This window comes from Staurois parvus, unplaced genomic scaffold (genome assembly GCF_062004578.1).
Source record: "Staurois parvus isolate SC_StPar_1 unplaced genomic scaffold, SC_StPar_1.0 ptg000287l, whole genome shotgun sequence".
Lineage (NCBI taxonomy): Eukaryota > Metazoa > Chordata > Amphibia > Anura > Ranidae > Staurois > Staurois parvus.
Genome location: NW_028318083.1, coordinates 56,738 through 79,310, shown reverse-complemented (window position 1 = coordinate 79,310; position 22,573 = coordinate 56,738). Strand labels below are relative to the sequence as shown.

At 46.5% G+C, this 22,573-nt stretch overlaps 1 protein-coding gene across 1 annotated transcript in view; it reads left to right on the top strand.

Annotated features, from left to right (window-relative positions):
• BLOC1S5 (biogenesis of lysosomal organelles complex 1 subunit 5) overlaps positions 1–22,573 on the top strand; it is a 66,270-nt gene that overhangs the window by 24,920 nt on the left and 18,777 nt on the right. The window lies entirely within an intron of this gene.

Below are 22,573 nucleotides of genomic sequence, written 5' to 3'. Positions count from 1 at the left end.
GTGTTCAGTCACTCCAAATTACTCTGTACAGGCCTCTTGGAATGATCTTCCACTATCTGTTTTCAGTTTTGCTTTTTTTTCTGTGTTCTTGTTTTGATGATCAACATTTTGAGTCTGGAAAAACACAAAAATTAAAAAAAAATATTTACTAACCCCACCTATATAAGACGTGTGTAAATGTTCTCAAAATATGGCTATATACCAGTCCGAGCGAGAGCAACTTAAATTTTTGTAGACATATATAGGCATAGTCATAGTCCAATGTCCTGTGGAACAACAAGGCGCACTGTGCTCGGGTAAGAAATCCTCATGGATACCGCTGTGCTGCAGGTGATACTGCTCTGCTGGGTCTGGAAGCTGGCTCTGTGTGTGAAGGATCCAGAAGAAAGGGCTGGAACGCTCATGCGCCAGGGTCAATGACGTCACTGGATGAACCACGACTCGGTTCCGAGCATGCACATTGGCGATGGCTGCCGGGAGGTAGCGATCCGCTCGCGTGCCCACAGAGAGGGCTCTGCGTGCCAGCTGTGGCACGTGTGCCATAGGTTCGCCATCTCTGGCCTAGACAATGCAGGGAAGATTTCATGAACACTGCACTTTGCATCCATGTGTCTTTATTATATTCTTCGGGTACAGAGTTTTACATATTGTGTAAAGCAACAACTGGTGTATCTTATTTTATGTTCTTGTATGGACTTTTCGCATCTAAGTATATTTAGATAAATAGTAATGGTCAGAATGTATGCAAAGGAAATCTAGCAAAATGAAGAACCGAGTCAGCAGATGGCAGCAGGTCATCATTTAAGACCAACATAAATGCATTGTCGTGTTTCAGTCTTTGCATATTAAATGTTCCATTTTGCTGTGAGGATCACTGTGTGAAGGGATTGCACCCTGTAGTACTGCCAGTCTGGATCAGAGGTTTTATAAGAGCAGGTCATGTACTTGGTTTTCTTGTTAAAACAAACTCTTCAGCAATGTGAAATAATACTCCTGACTGTAGGATAGTGTGTTTTTCAACATTAATTACGAAGCCTAAAACAACAGGTAGACCTCCTAATGCTTCGTTTTCTTCTGCCAGTGTCAATGCGCAGCTGTTTTATACAAACTTTCCTAAATGATCTTCTTGTTTTAAACTTTTTTTTGTTTTTTTGTTTTTTTCTGTGGCAAAGCAAATCTTTATATATATATATATATATATATATATATATATTCCTAAAGTATGGTTGCTCTTAATTTTCCTTATGAGAAAGTGCTCGTTCACACAGGTTCAGTTGAGCTGCATTGATCTGTACAGACCAATGTCAGGGCACATATAAAAGAGGATTATTTTCTTTGTGTCCTGTTCACACCACAGTGCTGACTTGAGGTGGATTGCATAAAAATGCAAAAACTAATGCTGCCATCTTAGACTCTATTTTGTTTGCAGTTGCAATGGTGCTGCACAGGTGATTAGTTATGTAACTGTTTTGGAAACTTTTTCAGGGGTGTCTAACCTGTGGGCCAAGATGGAATGCGGCCCAAAACTAAATTGTAAACTTACTTTTTTTTTTTTTTTGTAATTCCTTTATTTAACTAAACTTTCATTGTACTAACACAGGGGATCCTCAAACTACGGCCTGCCAAAGACGTTTATCTGGCCCGCAGGGCCAGCAAATATCTAGGCTGCTCGCTGGGTCCTCGGCGATTGCAGGAGTGAGATTCTGGCTGCTGAGAGCACCCGCTGGCCAGCACTGGTACTGCAGCCCACAAGGCAGGTGAGCCCCAGCACCACCTGTGCTGAGCCCATTCCTGACAGTATTATTATTATTATTATACAGTATTTATAAAGCGCCAATAGTTCGCTCAGCGCTGTACATTACAAAGGGGGACAGAGCATGTGACAGAACAATACCAATACAATGTGATACACGAGGGGTTCGAGGGCCCTGCTCTTTCGAGCTTACAATCTAGGAGGGAGGGGGTGGTGGCACAGGAGGAGATAGCTGTGGGGGATGGGGTGGTAGGAAGAGTGGAGGAGGTTGGCAAGTTAGCAGGGGGTGGGGTAGGCTTCCCTGAAGAGATGGGTTTTCAGGGTGCGCCTAAAGGAGAGAAGAGTAGGTGATAGTCTGATGGGTTGGGGCAGGGAGTTCCAGAGGATGGGTGACACCCTGGAGAAGTCCTGGAGGCGGGCATGGGAGGAGGAGACCAGGGAACTAGAGAGAAGGAGGTCTTGTGAGGAGCGGAGTGTGCGTGCTGGGCGGTACTTGGATATTAGGTCAGTGATGTAGTTCGGGGCAGTATGGTGGACAGCTTTGTACGTCAGCGTTAGGATTTTGAATTTGATCCGTTGCGCAATCGGAAGCCAGTGGAGGGATTGGCAGAGGGTGGTGGCGGAGACAGAGCGATTAGAAAGGTGAATGAGTCTGGCAGCCGTATTCAGGATGGACTGAAGCGGGGATAGCCAGCGGCGAAGCAGGCCAGTGAGGAGGGAGTTGCAGTAGTCGAGTCGTGATATGATGAGAGAGTGGATGAGCTGTTTAGTGGTTTCTGGGGTTAGGAACGTGCGGATTTTGGCGATGTTGCGGAGGTGGAGTCTGCACGAGTTTGTTAAAGATTGGACTTGGGGCTGGAAGGATAGGTTGGAGTCCAGAATGACACCCAGTACTCTGGCCTGCAGGGCGGGTTTGATGGTAGCGTTGTTGGATGTGACGGAGAAATCAATGGGGGGTGGTATCCGGGCTGGGGGGAAGACAAGAAACTCGGTTTTGGAGAGGTTCAGTTTAAGGAAGTGGAGCGACATCCAGTCTGATATGTCGCTCTGTAGGTGTGTGATTCGGGCTGAGACCAAGGGGGTGAGGTGGGGGATTGAGAGATAGATTTGTGTGTCGTCGGCATAGAGGTGGTAGTTGAAGCCGTGAGAGTGTATGAGTTGGCCAAGGGAGGAGGTATAGATGGAGAAGAGAAGGGGCCCAAGGACAGAGCCTTGAGGGACCCCAACAGAGAGGGGGAGTGAGGGGGAGGTGGTAGCATTATAGGTAACGCTGAAGGAGCGTTGTGACAGGTAGGATGAGAGCCAGGAGAGAGCAGAGTCTCTGAGGCCGAGGGAGTGTAGTTTTTTGAGGAGGAGGGGGTGGTCGACTGTGCCGAAGGCCGCAGAGAGGTCAAGGAGAAGGAGCACTGAATAGTGGCCATTAGCTTTGGCGGTTAGCAGGTCGTTGGAGAGTTTTAGTAAGGCAGTTTCGGTGGAGTGTAGGGGACGGAAGCCGGACTGTAGGGGATCGAGGAGGTTGTTGTCGTTGAGGTGAGAGCATAGGCGAGTGTAGACTAGGCGCTCGAGGAGTTTAGATGTAAATGGGAGCAGGGAGATGGGTCTGAGGTTGTTTGGGTCATTGGGGTCCAGGGAGGGCTTTTTAAGTATGGGGGTGATGTGTGCATGTTTCAGAGGGGAGGGGAAAGTGCCTGAGGAGAGGGAGAGATTGAAGATGTGGGTGAGGGAGCGTAGGATGAAGGAGGAGGAAGGTCGTAGGAGTTGTGAGGGGATAGGGTCGAGGGGGCAGGTGGTGAGGCGGGCATCAGAGAGGATCTTGGAGACTTCCTCGATGGTAGTAAGGTCAAAGGTGCGGAGTGTGGGGGGAGCTTCAGTATGAGGAATGTAGGGTGGGGTGGAAGAGGAGGTCAGAGCAGTGGTGGGGCCATGGGAGAGGGGTGATGAGGGAGTAGCTGAGTGAGGGTGAAGGGAGTTGGAGAGAGTTTGAGCAGCGACGAAGTCCCTGCGGGTTATGTCGAGGGGGAGGGGGGATAAGGGGGTAGTTGTGTGAGAGGGGACGGGTTGAGAGGGCGTGTGAGTTGCGGCAATGTCCTTGCGAATTGTGTCAATCTTGTTTTTGAAGTGATTGGCAATCTCAAGGGCAGTGAGTGATGTGCTGGGTGGAGGGGGGGGGGTGGAGAGAGTAGAGAGTTGAAGGCAGAGAAGAGTCGGCGAGGATTGGAGGAGAGGGCCTTGATGAGGGTCAAGAAGTAGGCCTGTTTGGCAGCATAGAGGGAGGAGGTGTAGGTGCGGAAGGCAGATTTGTAGCGGGTGACGGCTTGTTGGGATTTGGTTTTGCGCCATAGTCGCTCCAGGGCACGACTTTGTCGTTTGAGGGTTTTGGTGTGATCAGTCTGCCAGGGCTGGAGCGGTTGGGGTCTGATGTTGCGTGTGGTTAAAGGCGCTAGTGAGTCAAGGGCTGTTGAGAGCGCATTGTTGTAGGCGGTCAAAGCCAAGTCGGGGCAGGACAGGGGGAGGATGCGGTCGTGGAGTTGATCAGCTGCAGAGTGGAGGGAGGCAGGGTTAAGGTTGCGGAGGTTACGGCTGGTAGTAGTGTGACATTTGGAGGGGTAGGCGTTGGAGGACGAGGAGATAGAGAAGGTGATCAGGTTGTGGTCAGAGAGAGGGAAGGGGGTGTTAGTGAGGTTGTGGGGAGCGCAGCGGTTGGAGAAGACAAGGTCGAGGATATTTCCGTCGGAGTGGGTGGTGGATTGTATGCACTGTGCAAGTGCAAAGGAGGAGGTTAAGTGGAGGAGACAGGCTGTGTCTGGGTTGTCGAGGTTGACAGGGATGTTGAAATCCCCAAGGATGATGGTGGGTAGCTCAGAGGAGAGGAAGAAGGGTAGCCAGGAGGAGAAGTCATCCAGGAAGCGGGGTATGGATCCAGGAGGCCGGTATATCACAGCAATCTTCAGGGGGGTTGGGGAGAATAGTCGGACGCAGTGGGCCTCGAAGGAGGAGAAGGATAGGGAGGGGGGGTTTGGGAGGACTCGGAAGGTGCTCAGCGGTGACAGGAGCAGACCAACCCCACCACCTTTACGACCGTTAGGCCTGGGTGAGTGGGTCCAGGTGAGACCTCCGTAGGAGAGTGCAGCAGGGGAGGTAGAGTCAGTGGGCTGGATCCAGGTTTCCGTGATCGCTAGGAGGTTGAGGGAGTGGGAAACAAAGAGGTCGTGGATGGCGGTAAGCTTGTTGCACACCGATCGGGCGTTCAGGAGTGCACATGAAAACGGGGGGGAGATTTTAGGGAGCAGGGGGACAGATACTAAGTTGTGGGGGTTGCAGTAGGACGTGGAGGCGGGAGGGTTTTGTGCGGGTGAGGGAGGTGGTGGAGGGCCAGGATTCAGGGAGATGTCCCCCGCGGCTATGAGGAGGAGAAGGGTGAGAAAGGTGGCATGGGAGCGGGATGTGCAGGAGCGTGAGAAACTACTAGTGGAGGTGTTGGGGTCAGTGGGAGAGCGGAGTGATAGGAGGAGGTGGTGGGTGCCATAGAGGGGCGAGGGAAGCAGTGAGGACACAATATACAATTGTTTGGGAGGGGCAGAGGGATATAGTGAATGGATTTTGGGAATGGAGGAGAGGAAAATGAGAAGGAGGAGTGGAAGAGGCATTTTGGGGAGGTGAAGAGAGCAATAGTAGGGAGATGATAGCAGTGAGGGGGAGATGTACAGGTTGTGGGGTGGAGCAGAGGGGTAAAGAAATGAGATTTGGGAACAGAGGATAGTAATATGATAAGGAGAAGAGGGGCGTATTATATAAAGGTACACAGAGTGGGTCTCAGGCATGTAAGATGTTTCCCAGGGTGTTTGCTTGCAGTCTTCCAGCATGCAGTAGAGCTTCTTGCTGTTGTGTCTTACTGCTGCTTAAGTTCTCCTGCTTTAGTTCAACTGCTTCTTCTATGCACTCCTTCTAAGCCGCACTCACTCTGAAGCAGCACCCCCATCAGAGACAGTACCCCCCCCCCCTTCAAGGAGCGGCCTCAGGATGCTCAAAACAGTCAGTAATGGCCCCAATGTTCCACCGCCTGGGTCTGGTAACTGGCTGGACATCCCACTGCCGAGGCAGCGGGCACCGGGCCATCAGGCGGAGCAGCGGGCACCGGGCCATTAGGCGGAGCAGCGGGCACCGGGCCATCAGGCGGAGCAGCGGGCACCGGGCCATCAGGCGGAGCAGCGGGCACCGGGCCATCAGGCGGAGCAGCGGGCACCGGGCCATCAGGTGGGGCACCTGGGCCATCAGGCGGGGCCCCGAGTCACCTGGCACGACAGCGGGCCCCGAGTCACCTGGCACGACAGCGGGCCCCGAGTCACCTGGCACGACAGCGGGCCCCGAGTCACCTGGCACGACAGCGGGCCCCGAGTCACCTGGCACGACAGCGGGCCCCGAGTCACCTGGCACGACAGCGGGCCCCGAGTCACCTGGCACGACAGCAGGCCCCGAGTCACCTGGCACGACAGCGGGCACCGAGTCACCTGGCAGAACAGCGGGCACCGGGTCGCCAAGCTCGACAGCGGCCACCGAGTCATCTTGCACGACAGCGGGCACCGAGTCATCTGGCAGAATAGCTGGCCCTGAGTCATTGGCAGAACAGCGGGCTCCGGGTCACCAAGCTCGACAGTGGGCATAGAGTCATCTGGCACGACAGCGGGCACCGAGCCATCTGGCAGAACAGCGGGTACCAGGTCACCAAGCTCGACAGCGGGCACCGAGTCATCTGGCAGAACAGTTGAGCACCTTGAGAATTGCTACTACATCCATGGAACCGGGTATTGATGCCTTAGTTTAACCACTTGTCATCTATGCTATAGCCAAATGACGGCTACAGCGCAGTTATCCAGTTCTGAGAGGGTGTCTTATGACTTCCTCCAAGAACGCGCCCTCCTGCGCACCCCCAGCGGTGCACGCTCAGTGATCGCTGTATCCTGTGGACACAGGTGGTCACATGCTGAGGTAAAAGGCCACTCACAGCGGCTTTTTACCACGTGATCAGCTGTGTCCAATGACGCAGCAGATCACAGAGTAAATACAGTTGCTGGTTACCGGCTGCACTTTCTTCATGCTGTCCAAGCGTGATCAAAGTACTACCGATAACCGGAAAATGATACAAAGGACAACTGCACTGATCATCAGGGCACTGATCATCAGGGCACTGATGATCAGTGCCCAGCAGTGCCACCCATAAGTGCCCAGAAGTGCTGCCTGCCAGTGCCCATCATTGCTGCATATCAGTGCAGCATCATCAGTGTCTCCTTATCAATGCCCACCAGTGCTGCCTCCTCAGTGCAGCCCATCAGTGCTGCCTCTCTGTACCACCTCATCCGTGCTGCCTATCAGTGCAACCTCATTAACGCACATAAGTGAAGGAGAAAAATTACCTGTTTGAAAAATTTTCTTTTTTTAATAGAAACAAAGAAAACTTCTTGTTTTTCAAATTTTTTTGCATTTTTTGTTTATAGTGCAAAAAATAAAACACCCAGTGGTGATTAAATACCACCAAAATAAAGCTCTGTGTGTGAAAAAAATAATAATTTAATGTGGGTACAATGCTGCATGACTGCACAATTGTCATTCAAATACAACAGCACTGGAAGCTGAAAATTGGCCTGGGCATGAAGGGGGTAAAAGTGCCCAGTAGTCAAGTGTTTAACAAACACCGTATCAAATATTGCACTAGTTTTATGTTGCCCTCTTATATATATATATATATATATATAAATTAAAAAATCACACAAAATTAAGATTTGTTATTACTCAGATAGGTACATCATCAGGGATGCTCAATTCCTATCGCCCGATGCCCAGGACATGCATTTCCAAGCAAGTAGTTCTCTTTCTACATTTAGCCCTGCTGCAGGCAAGCAGCAGGGCTTGTCAAGTGGAAGCATTCAGGCAGCTCCACTGCCGCCCGAATGCTTCCACACACACACCAGTGAAGTGCCCACCCCTGCTATATCCCAGGCTCCGCTTGTCCATCTGCGGGCCCAGGACCAGCATAATGGGTGTCGGTGGGTAGAGGGGAGGGAAGAGAGCAAACACACATCCAATCTCCTCCCCTTCTTGTTCCTGACCGAAAAAGGATGTGTATGACATCCATCACTTCTGGTTCCCCGTTGTCAGTGTCCCAGGAAAGAATGTAACGTGGTGCGATCTGCACTGTATTACATTCAGAGAAGCACAGTGGCCTCTGCATGTCTCATTAAAGAACAACGGGATCATCGGGAACAATCCGCAAGTTTCGGTATATTACTATGTAGTGTAAAAACTGTGGGAGGAGTTAGGTTGGTAAATTTGGCTATAAGAATATATATGTGAGATAACAGTAAGTGGTCTTGCCATGCAAGAACACTTAATGAATTACCACGGCACTTCTGAGCTCTCTGGTAGTTCATTGATTCTTCCTATCAGTGTAAAACGGATTGTTCCCGATTGGTGTGCTATTACTTTGTGGAACGTTTCGCCGAATGGTTCACGAAATATCGGCGTTTTTGTGGTGAAATTGGTCCCATAGGAATGAATGGTGGAATGTTCAAAACTAGAGTGTGAGCTGAAAAATCAGGACATGATCTCTAAACTGCCATCACTCCCTCATTTTCAAGCCCACCTACACAAATCGTATATCAAAACGTTCAGCTATCCCTGCTGCCACTAAAAATGTCCACGGCTAAGCCATAGTCCTGATAGTTTTTACAATATGACCATTTGTTTGCAACTCACGCCGCCCATTGACATTCATTGAAACTCCACTCTAGCCACCTCAAATTTGAAGGGCAATTTCTAAACTGCGACTGTGCCTTCATTTGTAATATTTCAGAGACATACTATACATTAAATGTAGGTCTGGGTCTTGTGATTCTCACAATATAAAGCTCTTTGGTATAGGATTTATAATTGCCTGTGAAGTGAGCAAGTTGGAGCAGTTTTGTTTTTAACCGCTCTTCTCTACCCTTGCTGTAGAGCGAGTTGCCATAGGAACCCCGGAGTGTGAGCAGGCAGCGGAGTGACAAGCCACTCCACCCAGTTACTCCGCCCACTCCAGTTGTAGACTACTGGTGGAGGCAAGAACACTTCACACAATTTCCCCAGAAATTGTAGCTTTTCTAGTTATTATTATTATTATACAGGATTTATAAAGTGCCAACAGTTTGCTCAGCGCTTTACAATATAACAATACAGTTCAATACAAGAGGATTAGGAGGGCCCTGCTCTTTGGAGCTTACAATCTTAGTGCTTTTCTTTTCTCTCACTGGGGCCGATGCCTCATTTACTCGCTCAGCAGATGTGGTTCTGCTGTGTTAAGAGGGTCCGACACTCCCCTTTCCAGACAAGCACCCAATCGGTGCTGGTAACACTGCAAAGTCTCTCCCCTCCCTGCTAGTCTCCTGAGTGCGGTGCTGGAGGCAGGCAGGGAAGTGAGTAGGACATGAACAGAGTAGGACATAAACAGCTCAATGTAAAAAATATTAAAAAGTTAAGTTGCCCTAAAGCCCAGATATTCCTAAAAGCTCCTACGATTTAAATATGGTTTTCGTTAAACAATTTTCAGGAGATAGTAGATTGGGAACCCGCTTTAGTCCCTTGGACAAGATGTGTTTGAAAAAAATTCCACACCCCTTATTATCTATATCCGTGATTAACTTTTGCTGTGCCCGACTCTGCTTGTCAGCTCTCATTATTGTTAGTATATTTTATGTGTGGCCCAAGACCAGGGATGTGTTTGGGTTTCGTGCTGCCCTAGGCAACACAAAACTTGGCTCCCCCCCACCCATGGAGAGACCCTGACACCGACCAACACCTCCCTCCCCCTCGAAGTGAGCCTGACATTGACCAACAACACCCCAGACCTTCATACACTGGCAGCCTACCCCACCCCGGCAAGAGATAAGACACTCGCCTTCACAGCTCCGGACATCCCTGGGAACAAGAGTCAGGCTCTGCATACACCATCAAGCAGCCTGCAACCTCTCTCAAATGCCACCTGGTCCCCATGCTGAGTGTGTCCCTTCTTCCATCCCTTCTTTCAGGGGGCAGCTCTGCCCACCTGAAAAATGCCGCCCTAGGCAAATGCCTTGTTCGCCTTGTGGTAAATACACCCCTGCCCAAGACAATTTCTCTGCTTCCAATGTGGCCCAGGAAACTGAAAAGGTTGCTCACCCCTGTCTTATATCGATCGGTTTAGTTCTCTTTAAGAGAGATTTTTTTTTACTCTGTTGTGTTTCTGGACATGAAGAGAAGGGATCTTTCCCCAATAGGGCAAAAAAGAGAAACGTGACTGAGCTGTTGACCATTTCTACTGTATTCAAAATTAAAGAAAAAAACAATTGGTTGTACTTTTACCAAAATAATTCATCCTCATAATTCTTGACTTATAGATGTTCTATTTCAGACAGGTACTGTGAGGGATGTTCACTCAACGGTCACTTTATTAGGTACACCTGATAAATTGCTTGGTAACACAAATGGCTAATCAGCCAATCACAGGGCCCGCTACTCAATACATTTAGGCCTCTAGACGTAGTGAAGACGACTTGGTGAAGTTCAAACCGAGCATCAGAATGGGGAAGAAATAGGATTTAAGTGACATTGAATGTGGCATAGTTGTTGGTGCCAGACAGGCTGGTCTGAGTATTTCAACAACTGCTGATCTACTGGGATTTTCACGTACATCCATCTCTAGGGTTTACAGAGAATGATCCGAAAAAGAAAAAATATCCAGTGAGCGGCAGTTGTGTGGACAAAAATACCTTGTTGAGGTCAGAGGAGAATGGCAGACTGGTTCAAGATGATAGAAAGGCAACAGTAACTCCTGTCCAGGGGCGGACTGACAACTCATGGGACCCCCGGGCAATAGGGGATCATGGGGCCCCTGTGTCCTTGCCCAAACTCAAAAAAGCCTATGAAAAAGGTACCAGGGGCATCTCATGGGGCCCCCTACTGACCCCAGGCCCTCAGCCAGTGCTCGAGTTTCTAAATGGTCAGTCCGCCCCTGCTCCTGTCATTTTTGCACCAAAATATCTGAGGAATGTTTCCAACACCTTGTTGAATCTATGCCATGAAGAATTAAGGTGTTACTTAACCGAGGACCCTGCATTCACTATATCTGCTTTCCCACAGTACACAGAACATGGAAATGCAATTAGTTTAGTAAATATAAACTGCTAAATACATTTTCTCATCAGCAGTATATAGCAGTCTTGTGACTTCTATAAGTGTTCAACTGAGGACTGGTTAATCTTGTAGGAGGAGTTTGCATTCTTCTCTGACTGCCCTGTGAGGCTGCATAACCCCTGACCCTCTGTCTGGACTTTGATGATTGGCCCTGTGCTGATCACATGCACTCTCCCAAGAAAAAAAAAAAACAACTCTAGCAATACACACCAAACTGAGCATGTGCAGAGTGACTTATAGAACTCTGTACTTTCAGACAGTACTCAGATATGTATGTACTATCAGACTATTGGGGACAGTAGAAAAAGGGGAGGATCAGGGAAGACAGGATCAAACAGCCTTTTTACACAGTGCAGAGGATTAACCCCTTAGGTTCCACAGTGAGTATAACAAGCAGAGAGCAAGTGTACCCAGTTTTACCACGTTTAGGGTGCATTTTTCATAGGTCATGTGACTCAAACCCCTCAAAATGCAACACTTGTGCGGTTTTAATGGGTTTTCAATGCTTTTCAGACCTGGTTCACACCAATGCAGTTTGCGTTTTGTCCGTTTTGCAGTACATTGTGTGGCTTTTTTGCACACGTGCTTAGGAAGCATTTTTTTATGCTTTTTGTATTTGGTTTTTTTTTTGGCCAACTTGTTGCTGGACAGATTAAAAACACAACACGTGCATTTTTTTCATGCTTTTTTGCTGTGTTTTTAATGCATTTCAGGCCTGTATCACACCGATGCAGTTTGCATTTTGTCCGTTTTGCAGTGCTTTTTACAATGCTTTTTGGACGCGGTTTTTGATGCAGTTTGCGGTTTTTGAGTGAGTTTCATTTTTTTTGCCAATTTGTTGCTGGGCATGTTAAAAATGCAAAACTTGTGTTTATGTATTTTCAATGCATTTCAAGCCTGCTTCACACCAATGCATTTTTTGTTTGTGTTTTTTTTTTTTTTTTTTTAATGTTTTATGGTTTTTTTGTTGGCCAATATGTTGCTGGGCAGATTCAGAACACGTGAAAACATTCCAAAAATGCACTACGTGCTTTTTCTACGGTGTTGCCATTAAAGTCTATTGAAACACAACGCAACATTTTGCTTTTAAAAAGTCCCTGACCCTTTCCAAAAACACAGTAGCTCAAAAGAACATAGAGGTGAATGTGTCCCATAAGAAACTATGTTAAATAGATTGTAGTGCAAAAGCCCTAAAAAACACACTGGTGTGAACCCAGGCTTCAATGGGGAGGTGCATTTTTTGGTGCAGTTTTTTTTGTTTTGTTTTTTTTTTTTAACTCCCCAAAAATGCGGAAAGCAGGATTTTAAACAGCACAGTGGCTAAATGGTTAGCACTTCCGCCTGGCAGTACTAGGGTCATTGGTTCAAATCCCAACCACGGCACCACCTGCCTGGAGTTTGCATGTTCTCCCTGTGTCTGCGTGGGTTTCCTCCGGGTACTCTGGTTTCCTCCCACATTCCAAAGACATGCTGGCAGGTGAATTGGCTCCTGTCTAACTTGTCCCTAGTATGTGTATGTATGAATGTGAGTTAGGGACCTTAGATTGTACACCCCTTGAGGGTTAGGGACTGATGTGAATGTACAATATATATGTGAAGTGCTGCGTAAATTGACAGCGCTATATAAGTACCTGAAATAAATACATTTTAAACACTGCAAGGAAAGCAAAACCGGACCAATGTGAAGACATACCTTGAATTTAAAGGGATGCATTTTTCTTGAGCTGTTCTTGTCTTATTTGTTTTGTTTCTTTTAATGGAAAATCGTTACAAAAACTGCTCAGTGTGAAAGCAGCCTATTGGCCGAAAAATGTGCTGAAAATAAACTCATATTCATGATATTGATTAAAAAGTTGAATATAATAGAATTATATATAAAATAATGTTTTTTGTTAAAAAAAACTGTACGTTTCAGTTTTCGGCCAAATGCATCCTGAATTTTCGGTTTTCGGTCCAAGAATTTTTATTTCGGCGCACCATTAAAAAGTACTTCAAAATTGTACTGGACGTAAGGTTAAATTATACATCTTCCACATTGCAGGGTGAGACATCACTATCCTTTCCATGAGATTCATGAGAAACAAGGAGGACCCCAGATCTCAGAAAAAGCAATTACAGTCCAGTGCAGGATCTTTTCTAGTGAGATTTGGGCTGCTCTGCATTCCACAGGATCTCGCTGAAGTGACTGAGGCAGATGTGGTTATGGTAAGTATATAGTCTCGGTGTTTCTCAGCCTTTTTTTTTTTTTTTTTTTTTTTTTTTTAGTCAAGGCACCCTTTAAAAAGCTGCACAATCTCAAGGCACTCTTAAAAGTTCTGTACAATCTTGAGGCACCCGTTACAAATTAAAAACGAGTCTAATAGTTTTACAGGAGGCAGCAACATCTGCACATGTAGGACACCCAACATTTAGAGCTGATTTATTCTTCCAAAGCACATACACCTTTGCACACTGGTGCTGTCTAGTATACCAGTGTCTGCCTGTCTTTCTCTCTCTCCCCCCTCCCTCTCTCCCCCTCCCCTCTCTCCCCCTCCCCCCTCCCTCTCTCCCCCTCTCTCCCCCTCTCCCCCTTCCCTCTCTCCCCCTCCCTCTCTCCCCTCCCTCTCTCCCCCTCCCTCTCTCCCCCCTCCCTCTCTCCCCCCTCCCTCTCTCCCCCCTCCCTCTCTCCCCCCTCCCTCTCTCTCTCCTCCCCTCTCTCTCCTCCCCCCTCCCTCTCTCCCCCTTCCTCTCTCTCCCTTCCTCTCTCTCTCTCTCTCTCTCCTTCCTCTCTCCTTCCTCTCTCTCGCTTTCTCCTTCTCTCTCTCTCTCCCCTTCCCCCCCCTCTCTCTCTCCCCTTCCCCCCCCCTCTCTCTCTCCCCTTCCCCCCCCCTCTCTCTCTCCCCTTCCCCCCCTCTCTCTCTCCCCTTCCCCCCCCTCTCTCTTCCCCCTCCCCCCCCTCTCTCTCTCTCCCCCCCCTCTCTCTCTCCCCTTCCCCCTCTCTCTCTCCCCTCCCCCCCTCTCTCCCCCCCTCTCTCTCCCCCCTCTCTCTCCCCCCTCTCTCTCCCCCCTCTCTCTCTCTCCCCTTCCCCCCTCTCCCCCCTTCCCCTCTCTCCCCCCTTCCCCTCTCTCCTCCCCCCCTTCCCCTCTCTCTCTCCCTCCCCTTCCCCTCTCTCTCTCCCTCCCCTTCCCCTCTCTCTCTCCCTCCCCTTCCCCTCTCTCTCTCCCTCCCCTTCCCCTCTCTCTCTCTCCCTCCCCTTCCCCTCTCTCTCTCTCCCTCCCCTTCCCCTCTCTCTCTCTCCCTCCCCTTCCCCTCTCTCTCTCTCCCTCCCCTTCCCCCCTCTCTCTCTCCCTCCCCTTCCCCCCTCTCTCTCTCCCTCCCCTTCCCCCCTCTCTCTCTCCCTCCCCTTCCCCCCTCTCTCTCTCCCTCCCCTTCCCCCCTCTCTCTCTCCCTCCCCTTCCCCCCTCTCTCTCTCCCTCCCCTTCCCCCCTCTCTCTCTCCCTCCCCTTCCCCCCTCTCTCTCTCCCTCCCCTTCCCCCCTCTCTCTCCCTCCCCTTCCCCCCTCTCTCTCTCCCTCCCCTTCCCCCCTCTCTCTCTCCCTCCCCTTCCCCCCTCTCTCTCTCCCTCCCCTTCCCCCCTCTCTCTCTCCCTCCCCTTCCCCCTCTCTCTCTCCCTCCCCCCTCTCTCCCTCCCCTTCCCCCCTCTCTCTCTCTCCCCTTCCCCCCTCTCTCTCTCTCCCCTTCCCCCCTCTCTCTCTCTCCCCTTCCCCCCTCTCTCTCTCCCCTTCCCCCCTCTCTCTCTCTCTCCCCCCTCTCTCTCCCCCCTCTTTCTCCCCTCTTGCTCTCCCTCTCTCCTTCCTCTCTCTTTCTCTCTCCGCGCGCCCCCCCCCCTCTCTCCTTTGTGGAATTAAAGCTGGCTTGATCCACCTGCTGCCTTGTATACAACTTTTGGACAATTTTTAGGAATTTTACCAAGGCACCCTTGTTGAGGGCTGCTCTAACTGTTTAACCTTTATCCTTACAGATAATAATATATTTGTTGTTTTTTTTGTATTAGGCAGAGGTAGGGGTCTGGACCTAATGCCCCAACTTTGCATTTTACTGCATTGTCCATCTTTTTAGCTGGCCTGTGTGGCCTAAGCCTGGGCTTTCTTATACTTGTTTGTCCTCAGCCAGGTGCCATTGCTCTTTTATTTTTTATATGTATATTTTTTTTACTCTTTTGTCTGCATTACTTTACATGGAACTCAAGGAATAACAAAACACAAAATAGTCAATTGTTTCAAAGACATTATTAATCTGCAGGGACTGCAGTCCAGCACTCTTGTTGGCAGTTTTTTAATTAAAATATGGTTTCATTCCCACAGTAGAACAGTGGAAAGTTGTGGAATATTGAACATGGTGTTAATTAATCTACAAATACTTCAAAGCTGCTGTTTATTTAGGATGGGGAAAGTTCAATTTTCTCCAGTTTAAAACCACCTGTGCCTATGTGGGGGATCAAGAATTCAAAGTGGGGTCAGCTCAGACGCAGAGATGGCCTAAAGCCTGCTAGCAGTGAAAGCCAAAGTATTCAATTTCTGTCCTTCATGATGTTCACATGCTGTAAAGTATTAATTGTTTCTGCATAGTCTTGCATTCCTGGGATCAACCAAAATATACTGCATATGTGGAAAAAAGCAAAAAAAAAAAAAAGTGTCTAGGTTTTTTTTTTTTCCATGCGAGCTTGGCTCTTGCCAAAAGGAGAAGAAAGTGACACAAGTTGGCAAAATATTCCTGAGCTATGTAAAATCTGGTCCTGTTGTGGTTTTAAATCTGGCCCCTGGCAAAGTTTTCACACTTGAGAAGTTGCTGGGAACTTTTCTGCTTTTTCCGTGTGTTGGCATTTATCCAGAGAATGATTTCTTTCCATGAGGTAGAACCTGTCTATGCACCTGTATCTTCCAGGAGATCTATGGATATGAAGTGTGTCGCTGAATTTTATAAACGTGGCCAGGACCGTATACATCTTCATGAAGCCTTTAACTGTCCCTCAACAAACTTTTTTTTTTTTTCTTGCAGCAGTGTTTTCAAAGTGGAATACAATCTCTTGCAGAATATCTGTTGAGAGAAATATGTTCACTACCATTGCTGTCCTTTGACATGTCACTTTTTGAATATCTTTTGGCCTCCATACTTTCCATGTCACTGGCCTAGAAGTATGCATATTAGGTATTCTGATCTCACTTGTTTGTGACTTCGAAGGCATTGAAGCCAGAGCTTAGAATCTTCTGAAGATCGGCAATGGCAGCCTACATATTTCTCTTATTACAGGTTTTCTATGAATTACACATATGATGCCGTCTGTCACTAACATTAAAGTGGTTCTAAAGCTTAAACATTTTTTTACCTTAATACATTTCTTGCCAGTGGTCAGCAGCGGCAGGACCCATACTTCTTTCAGTACAAAGGCAAGTTTAAACAAATCTTCATAGCCCATTGTCATGGTTTGTAGGCAATGTTCCTGGTCAACCAGGGAAATGAGTGGCAAAAATCTTCTCCTTGCACAGTGAGTTTCTGTCCTCTTTTCCCCAAAGGCTATTGCTCATGCATTAATTGGGATTTACACTGCAGCACCTTTAAACAAACTGGATGTCTTTTTGTGAGACACTTGAAAAATGTATTAAAGAGTACACAGTAATGAAGATTCCAAAACTTCACTCCTCCAGTCCTCTTCTCAATGAATGGACACCCTCACTCCTAAGAGTGTGGGATGTCTGTTACAATTTTCCCAGGCCTGTGTGTTCAATCAGTGGCTTCTAAAGAGTACAAAATAAAGTTGAAAACTCTACCCCCTCAATGCTTTCACCTCTCAAATCAAGCCTGCCTTAGAACAGTCAGATTTGCAGAGATGCCCTGAGTATTTCTTGTCCCATGGAATAGTTGTGCCAGTACCTTCACAATTCAGGTTAAAAGGGTTACTTTCATACCTATTTATGGTACGAAAGCCCAGTGGGGGTATTTATCCTTTTCTAAACCTGAAATCCCTAAAATTCCTTCAAATTTGTATATGTATAATTTTGTACGTAATTCACAAGGTTGGTCGATGCCTCTCTGAGAAAAGGGGAATACCTAGCATCCACAGACATCCTGCATGTTCCCATTTATCCACCACATCAGTGTTTTCTGCACTTTATAGCCCAAAACATTTCTTACCAGTTTGTTGCATTGCCTTCTGACTTCTCCTTCTGTTTCCAGAGTATTCACTGAGGTGCTAGCGTCACTTCTTGCCCTTATAAGAACCGAGTATCAGGTTACTGGTTACCTGAATGATTGTTTCCTGAAAGATTCACCTCCCTTCCAGGGCCGGATATACATCTCAGGACTTGAGAGCAACCCATTCTTTCACAAATGTTTGTAGAAGCAGTCTGCATGCCTAGGTGCTTGATTTTATACACCTGTGGCCATGGAGGTGATTGGAACTCATGAATCCAATGATTTGGAGTGGTGTCCCAATACTTTTGGCAATATAGTGTGTGTGCCCTCTCCACCACAGCAGAATGAATACTCAGCCTGTATCTTTTACTGTGCAGTACAATTAAACAAAGAGGAATTTTGGATAACCTGTAAATTCCATATCTTGGAGCACAGTACGAGACACAGGCCACCCTTCCTTCTACTCTGCTTGCTACAAAACCAAAGACACATGGAGAAATTTGTCCTGCCCTGCACTGAGACTTCTGTAACTCTCTGCTTAGGAACTCAAACTCAGAACTAATATTGTATGAGCAGCTCTTTATTACATTCTTACATTAAAAATATGGAGGCTGTTTATAAAGCAGTTGGCAAATTCTAGTTTTTTATTTTTGCCATTTTTTATTCTGGTTTTCAGTGTGTTTTTAGCAGTTTTTTTTTTTTTTTTTTTTTTGTAAAGGAGAAAAACATATTTTTTTTAATTTTATGTCCTTTTGGTACAAAAAAAGTATGCATCTTTAGCAAGATCAGCTTTACCTTTTTGGAAACATAGTTTTGCTGGGAAAGCATACCGAAAAAGGCATCAAGTGAAAATGGGTGAAATGGTTTCCCTCTGTTTATAAATAACCAAAAGGAGCAAAAATGCAGAACCAAATTTTTACAAACAGGCAAAAGATAAAGATATTGAATACAAAGTATTTAACCACTTGCCTCCCTCTCACAATGCATTTATTATGACCAGGAGGCAGCTGCAGTATCAGTGGTGTAAATAAACGTTTTTTGATTTCCGGTTTTGGAACATGTGTGCACGTGATCCCTGCTGACCTGCGTTGTGGTTGGACACAGCGTGATTTTGTCAACAGATGTCAGACATGTGAAATGATTTTTGGCTGAGACCTGCTGTTCAGCCTTGTCTACTCACAGCACAGAGTCCTGTGTTTACAAACACACAGGATTTTGTACACACAGCACCAATCTGCCGGTTTCACAGCCAGATCTTAGTAAAAGCAATATATATTACACACACTTTACACTTGTGAGGCACACAGTTAACCCTTTAATTGCCCCTTAATGTTAACCCCTTCCCAGCCAGTGTCATTATTACAGTGGAAGTGTATAGTATTATATCTGATCACTGTATTAGTGTCGCTATTCATGTCAGTGTACCTCCCAGCAAGGATCTGTTAGTGCCAGATTGCCCGTCACATTATCACAGTCCCACTATAAGTCGCTGATCACTACCATTACCAGTATAGCATAATAGCTGCGTAAATTCCAGTATTTATACCATAGTTTGTAGATGCTATAACTTTCACACTAACCAATTAAAATGCACTTATTTAGATTTCTTTTTTTTTTTTTTTTTCCAAAGACATGTAGCAGAATACATTTTGGCCTAAATTTATGAAGAGATGTGATATTTTTTATTTTATTGGACATGTTTTATAACAAAGTTGAGAATATTGGGTGGTTTTTTTTTTTGTTTTTTTTTGAGTGTAAAAAAAGATATAAATGTAATTTGGGTACAGTGTTGCATGTCGGAGTAATTGCCAGTTAAAATAGCGCAGTGCTGGAAAACAAAAAAATGTCTTGGTCATGAAGGGGGTAAAACCTTCCTGAGGTCAAGTGGTAAAGCAGTATTATACCCAAAAGTAAATATTTATTATATTGCAGCTTACCAATTCTTAGATGTGGTGGCTGCATTGATTTTCTTTTTTGGGCTTGCTTTTTTTTCTTATTTCATCAGGTAATCGTGCCAGTAGGTCTGTTGTTTTTCAACAGATCAAGACAGTTTTTCTCAACCCTTTTTCAGTCATGGCACCCTTTAAAATTATGGACAATTTCAAGGCACCCTATAGATAGTCTTGAGACACCCCATTCTAAAATGTAAAAACCTATTCTAATAGTTTCATATAACACAGCAACATCCACACACTTAGGACACCCAACATTAGAGGTGATTTATTCTTCCAAAGCAAATGCACTTTTGCACACTGATGCTGACTAGTATTCTAGTGTTTCTCTTCTCCCTCAGTTTTTCTCCATCACTGAGCTAATGTGACCCCAGCACTGATGGAGGGGGGGGGGAGGGGGGGCAAACAAGGATGCTGTGCAGGCAACCAACATCCCCCTTATCAACTGATGCCATTGGTTGTCAGGATGCACAGTGGCTAGAAGGTCATAATGGTGCACAATGAAAACCTGTGGCTTTGTGTAACTAAAAGGCAGGCTTGTTCCACCCGCTGACTTGTATACAAGTTTTGGGCAATTTTTAGACATTTTGCCAAGGCACCCCTGAGGAAATCTCAAGGTCCCCAGGGTGCCAAGGCACCCTCGTTGAAAAATGCTGGATCAAGCTGTCCTGCAGATGTAACAATTAGAGAATTGAGACAAACCGTTTAACACTGACAGGTGCTTTCAATTATCAGCTTTTATTTATTTATACACAACCTTTATCCCTAAAGGAAAAAAACGGTTACTGTAACTGCTTAAAAATGGTAGCTTCAATTTGTTAGTATATTTAAATATGCTAGTACATCTAACACCTCCTCCCAGACTGACAATGCTGCTGTCCAATGGGATCTCTGTGCTGATTCATCCAGAGTGGGGGTACTTTACTACAGGATGTATATTACTGGCCAGATCACTGGGTGAAAACAGAGAAGAAGAGGCTAAAAAAGAAAACTAATTCAGCTACCACATCTGAAGATTGGTAATCAGCAATATATTACATCTTGGTTTTGGCTTTAATACCACTTTTACCTATTGTACACAGGACCTCGGTTTTCTTATTTCGGGCAGATTTCAACAACATGAATAAGCCTCATGAAAAAGTTGAGTAAACATTTTATGAACCAATTGCCACTTTCAGAGTACACAATGATGTTAAAAGGAAAAATATCCAGTCAGGCAAAGTCCTAGCATTCACTTGGGTATTTTTTCAGTCACCTTCAATCACAGTTTTTATTGTGTACTTTAGGCATAATTCATGTATTTTCAGGCACAGGATCAAACTTGTTAATAGAAATTATAGTGAGGAATGAGTGCCATGGATCTTTAACACATCTTCTGTATTGCCAGCAACAGGTTGATTGTATGCAGCAACTGTTCAGCCAATAATTTTCAGTCGTAGAATATTGGGTAGGAGGGGGCCAACAGGGTCACCCATGTAGTAAATTTCGGACAGTTCATCAGGAAATGTCCGAAATTCACATAGTGTATGGCCAGCTTAATTCAATGACCTGGAGCAAGTATTAATATCAGGAAAGAAAGAAGTGAAAAGTTCTTAGTTACATACTTGGTCTGGGTCAGCAACTCAAAGTACTGAAGCTAGATGGATTAGCATTACAGCTAAATGGTAAATACATTTACAGAATGAGAAGTCAGCAGAATGCATGTTTGCCTCAGGAAAGGTTTCCTTTAATATTCCATAAGGACAAATAGAATATGCTGATATGGAATGGGTAATGTGTCAGGAACATAAGGATGCCCCATCGTTGAATGGAAATGAAACTTGGCAACCTACAGAGGACTGAATTCAAAGACACCCCTAAAAGCAAAGTGAAAAAATTATGCAGCAGGCTAGTCCATTTTGCTGAAATTTCATTGCAGCAACTCAAAATGGTACTCAGTAGTTTGTATGACCCACACGTGCTTGTATGCATGCCTGACCACATCGGGGCATGCTCCTAATGAGACAACAGATGGTGTCCTGGGGTTTTTCCTCCCAGATCTGGACCAGGGCATCATTAAGCTCATGGACAGTCTGAGTTGCCGTCTGACCGCATCAAATGACATGATATCCCAGAGGTATTCTATTGGATTTAGGTCAGGCAAGCATGGGGGCCATTCATTGGTATCAACTCCTTCATCCTCCAGGAACTGCTTGCATACTCTCACCATGAGGCCGGGCATTGTTGTGCACCAGGAGGAACCCAGGACCCACTGCACCAACGTAGGGTCTGACAATGGGTCCAAGGATTTCATCCCAATACCTAATGGCAGTCAGGGTGCCATTGTCTAGCCCAAGGGTATCCAAACTATGGCCTTCCAGGTGTTGAGGAACTGCAAGTCCCATGAGGCATTGCAAGACTGACAGCCACAGGCAAGACTCCCAGAGGCATGATGGGACTTGTAGTACTTCAACAGCTGGAGGGCCATAGTTTGGAAACCCCTGGTCTAGCTTGTAGAGGTCTGTGCGTCCCTCAATGGATATGCCTCCACAGACCATCACTGACCCACCACCAAAACGGTCATGCTGAAGGATGTTACAGGTGGAATAGCGTTCTCCATGGCTTTTCCTGACTTTTTCATGTCTGTCACATGTGCTCAGAGTGAACCTGCTCTCAACAGGGCACCAGTGGTGGACATGCCAATTCTGGTGTTTGCTCTATGGTGCCGGGCGGTGAGCACAGGACCCACTAGGGGACGTCGGGCCCTCTGGCTACCTTCATGAAGTCTGTTTCTGATTGTTTGGTCAGAGACATTCACACTAATGGCCTGCTGGAGGTCATTTTGTAGGGCTCTGGCAGTGATCATCCTGTTCCTCCTTGCACTAAGGAGCAAATACCGGTCCTGCTGATGAGTTGAGGACCTTCTACGGCCCTGTCTATCTCTCCTAGAGTAACTGCTTGTCTTCTGGAATCTCCTCCATGCTCTTGAGACTGTGCTAGGAGACACCGCAAACCTTCTGGAAATGGCACGTATTGCTGTGCCATCCTGGAGGAGTTTGACTGCCTGTGAAACTTCTGTAGGGTCCAGATATTGCCTCATGCTACCAGTAGTGACACTGACCCTAGCCAAATGCAAAACTAGTGAAAAACAGAAAAGATGAGTAGGGAAAAAATTGTCAGTGAGTGGCCTCCACCTGTAAAGCCATTCCTGTTTTGGGGGTCATCTCATTGTTGCCCATCTAGTGCACCTGTTAATTTTATTAACTCCAAAGCAGCTGAAACTGATTAACAACCCCCTCTCCTACTTAACTGACGAGATCAATATCCCAGGAGTTTAATTGACTTGATGCTATACTCTGATTAAAAAGTGCTCCTTTAATTTTTACTTCGCCCCTGTCGATAACCAAGCAGTTTGTAATGTATTATTGATCACTCTACTGTCTATATGACAAAAATGAACTGCCTGGTGAACCTGTGTTTTTTGCGGGCCTATACACATGAAAGTATCAGAGTGACT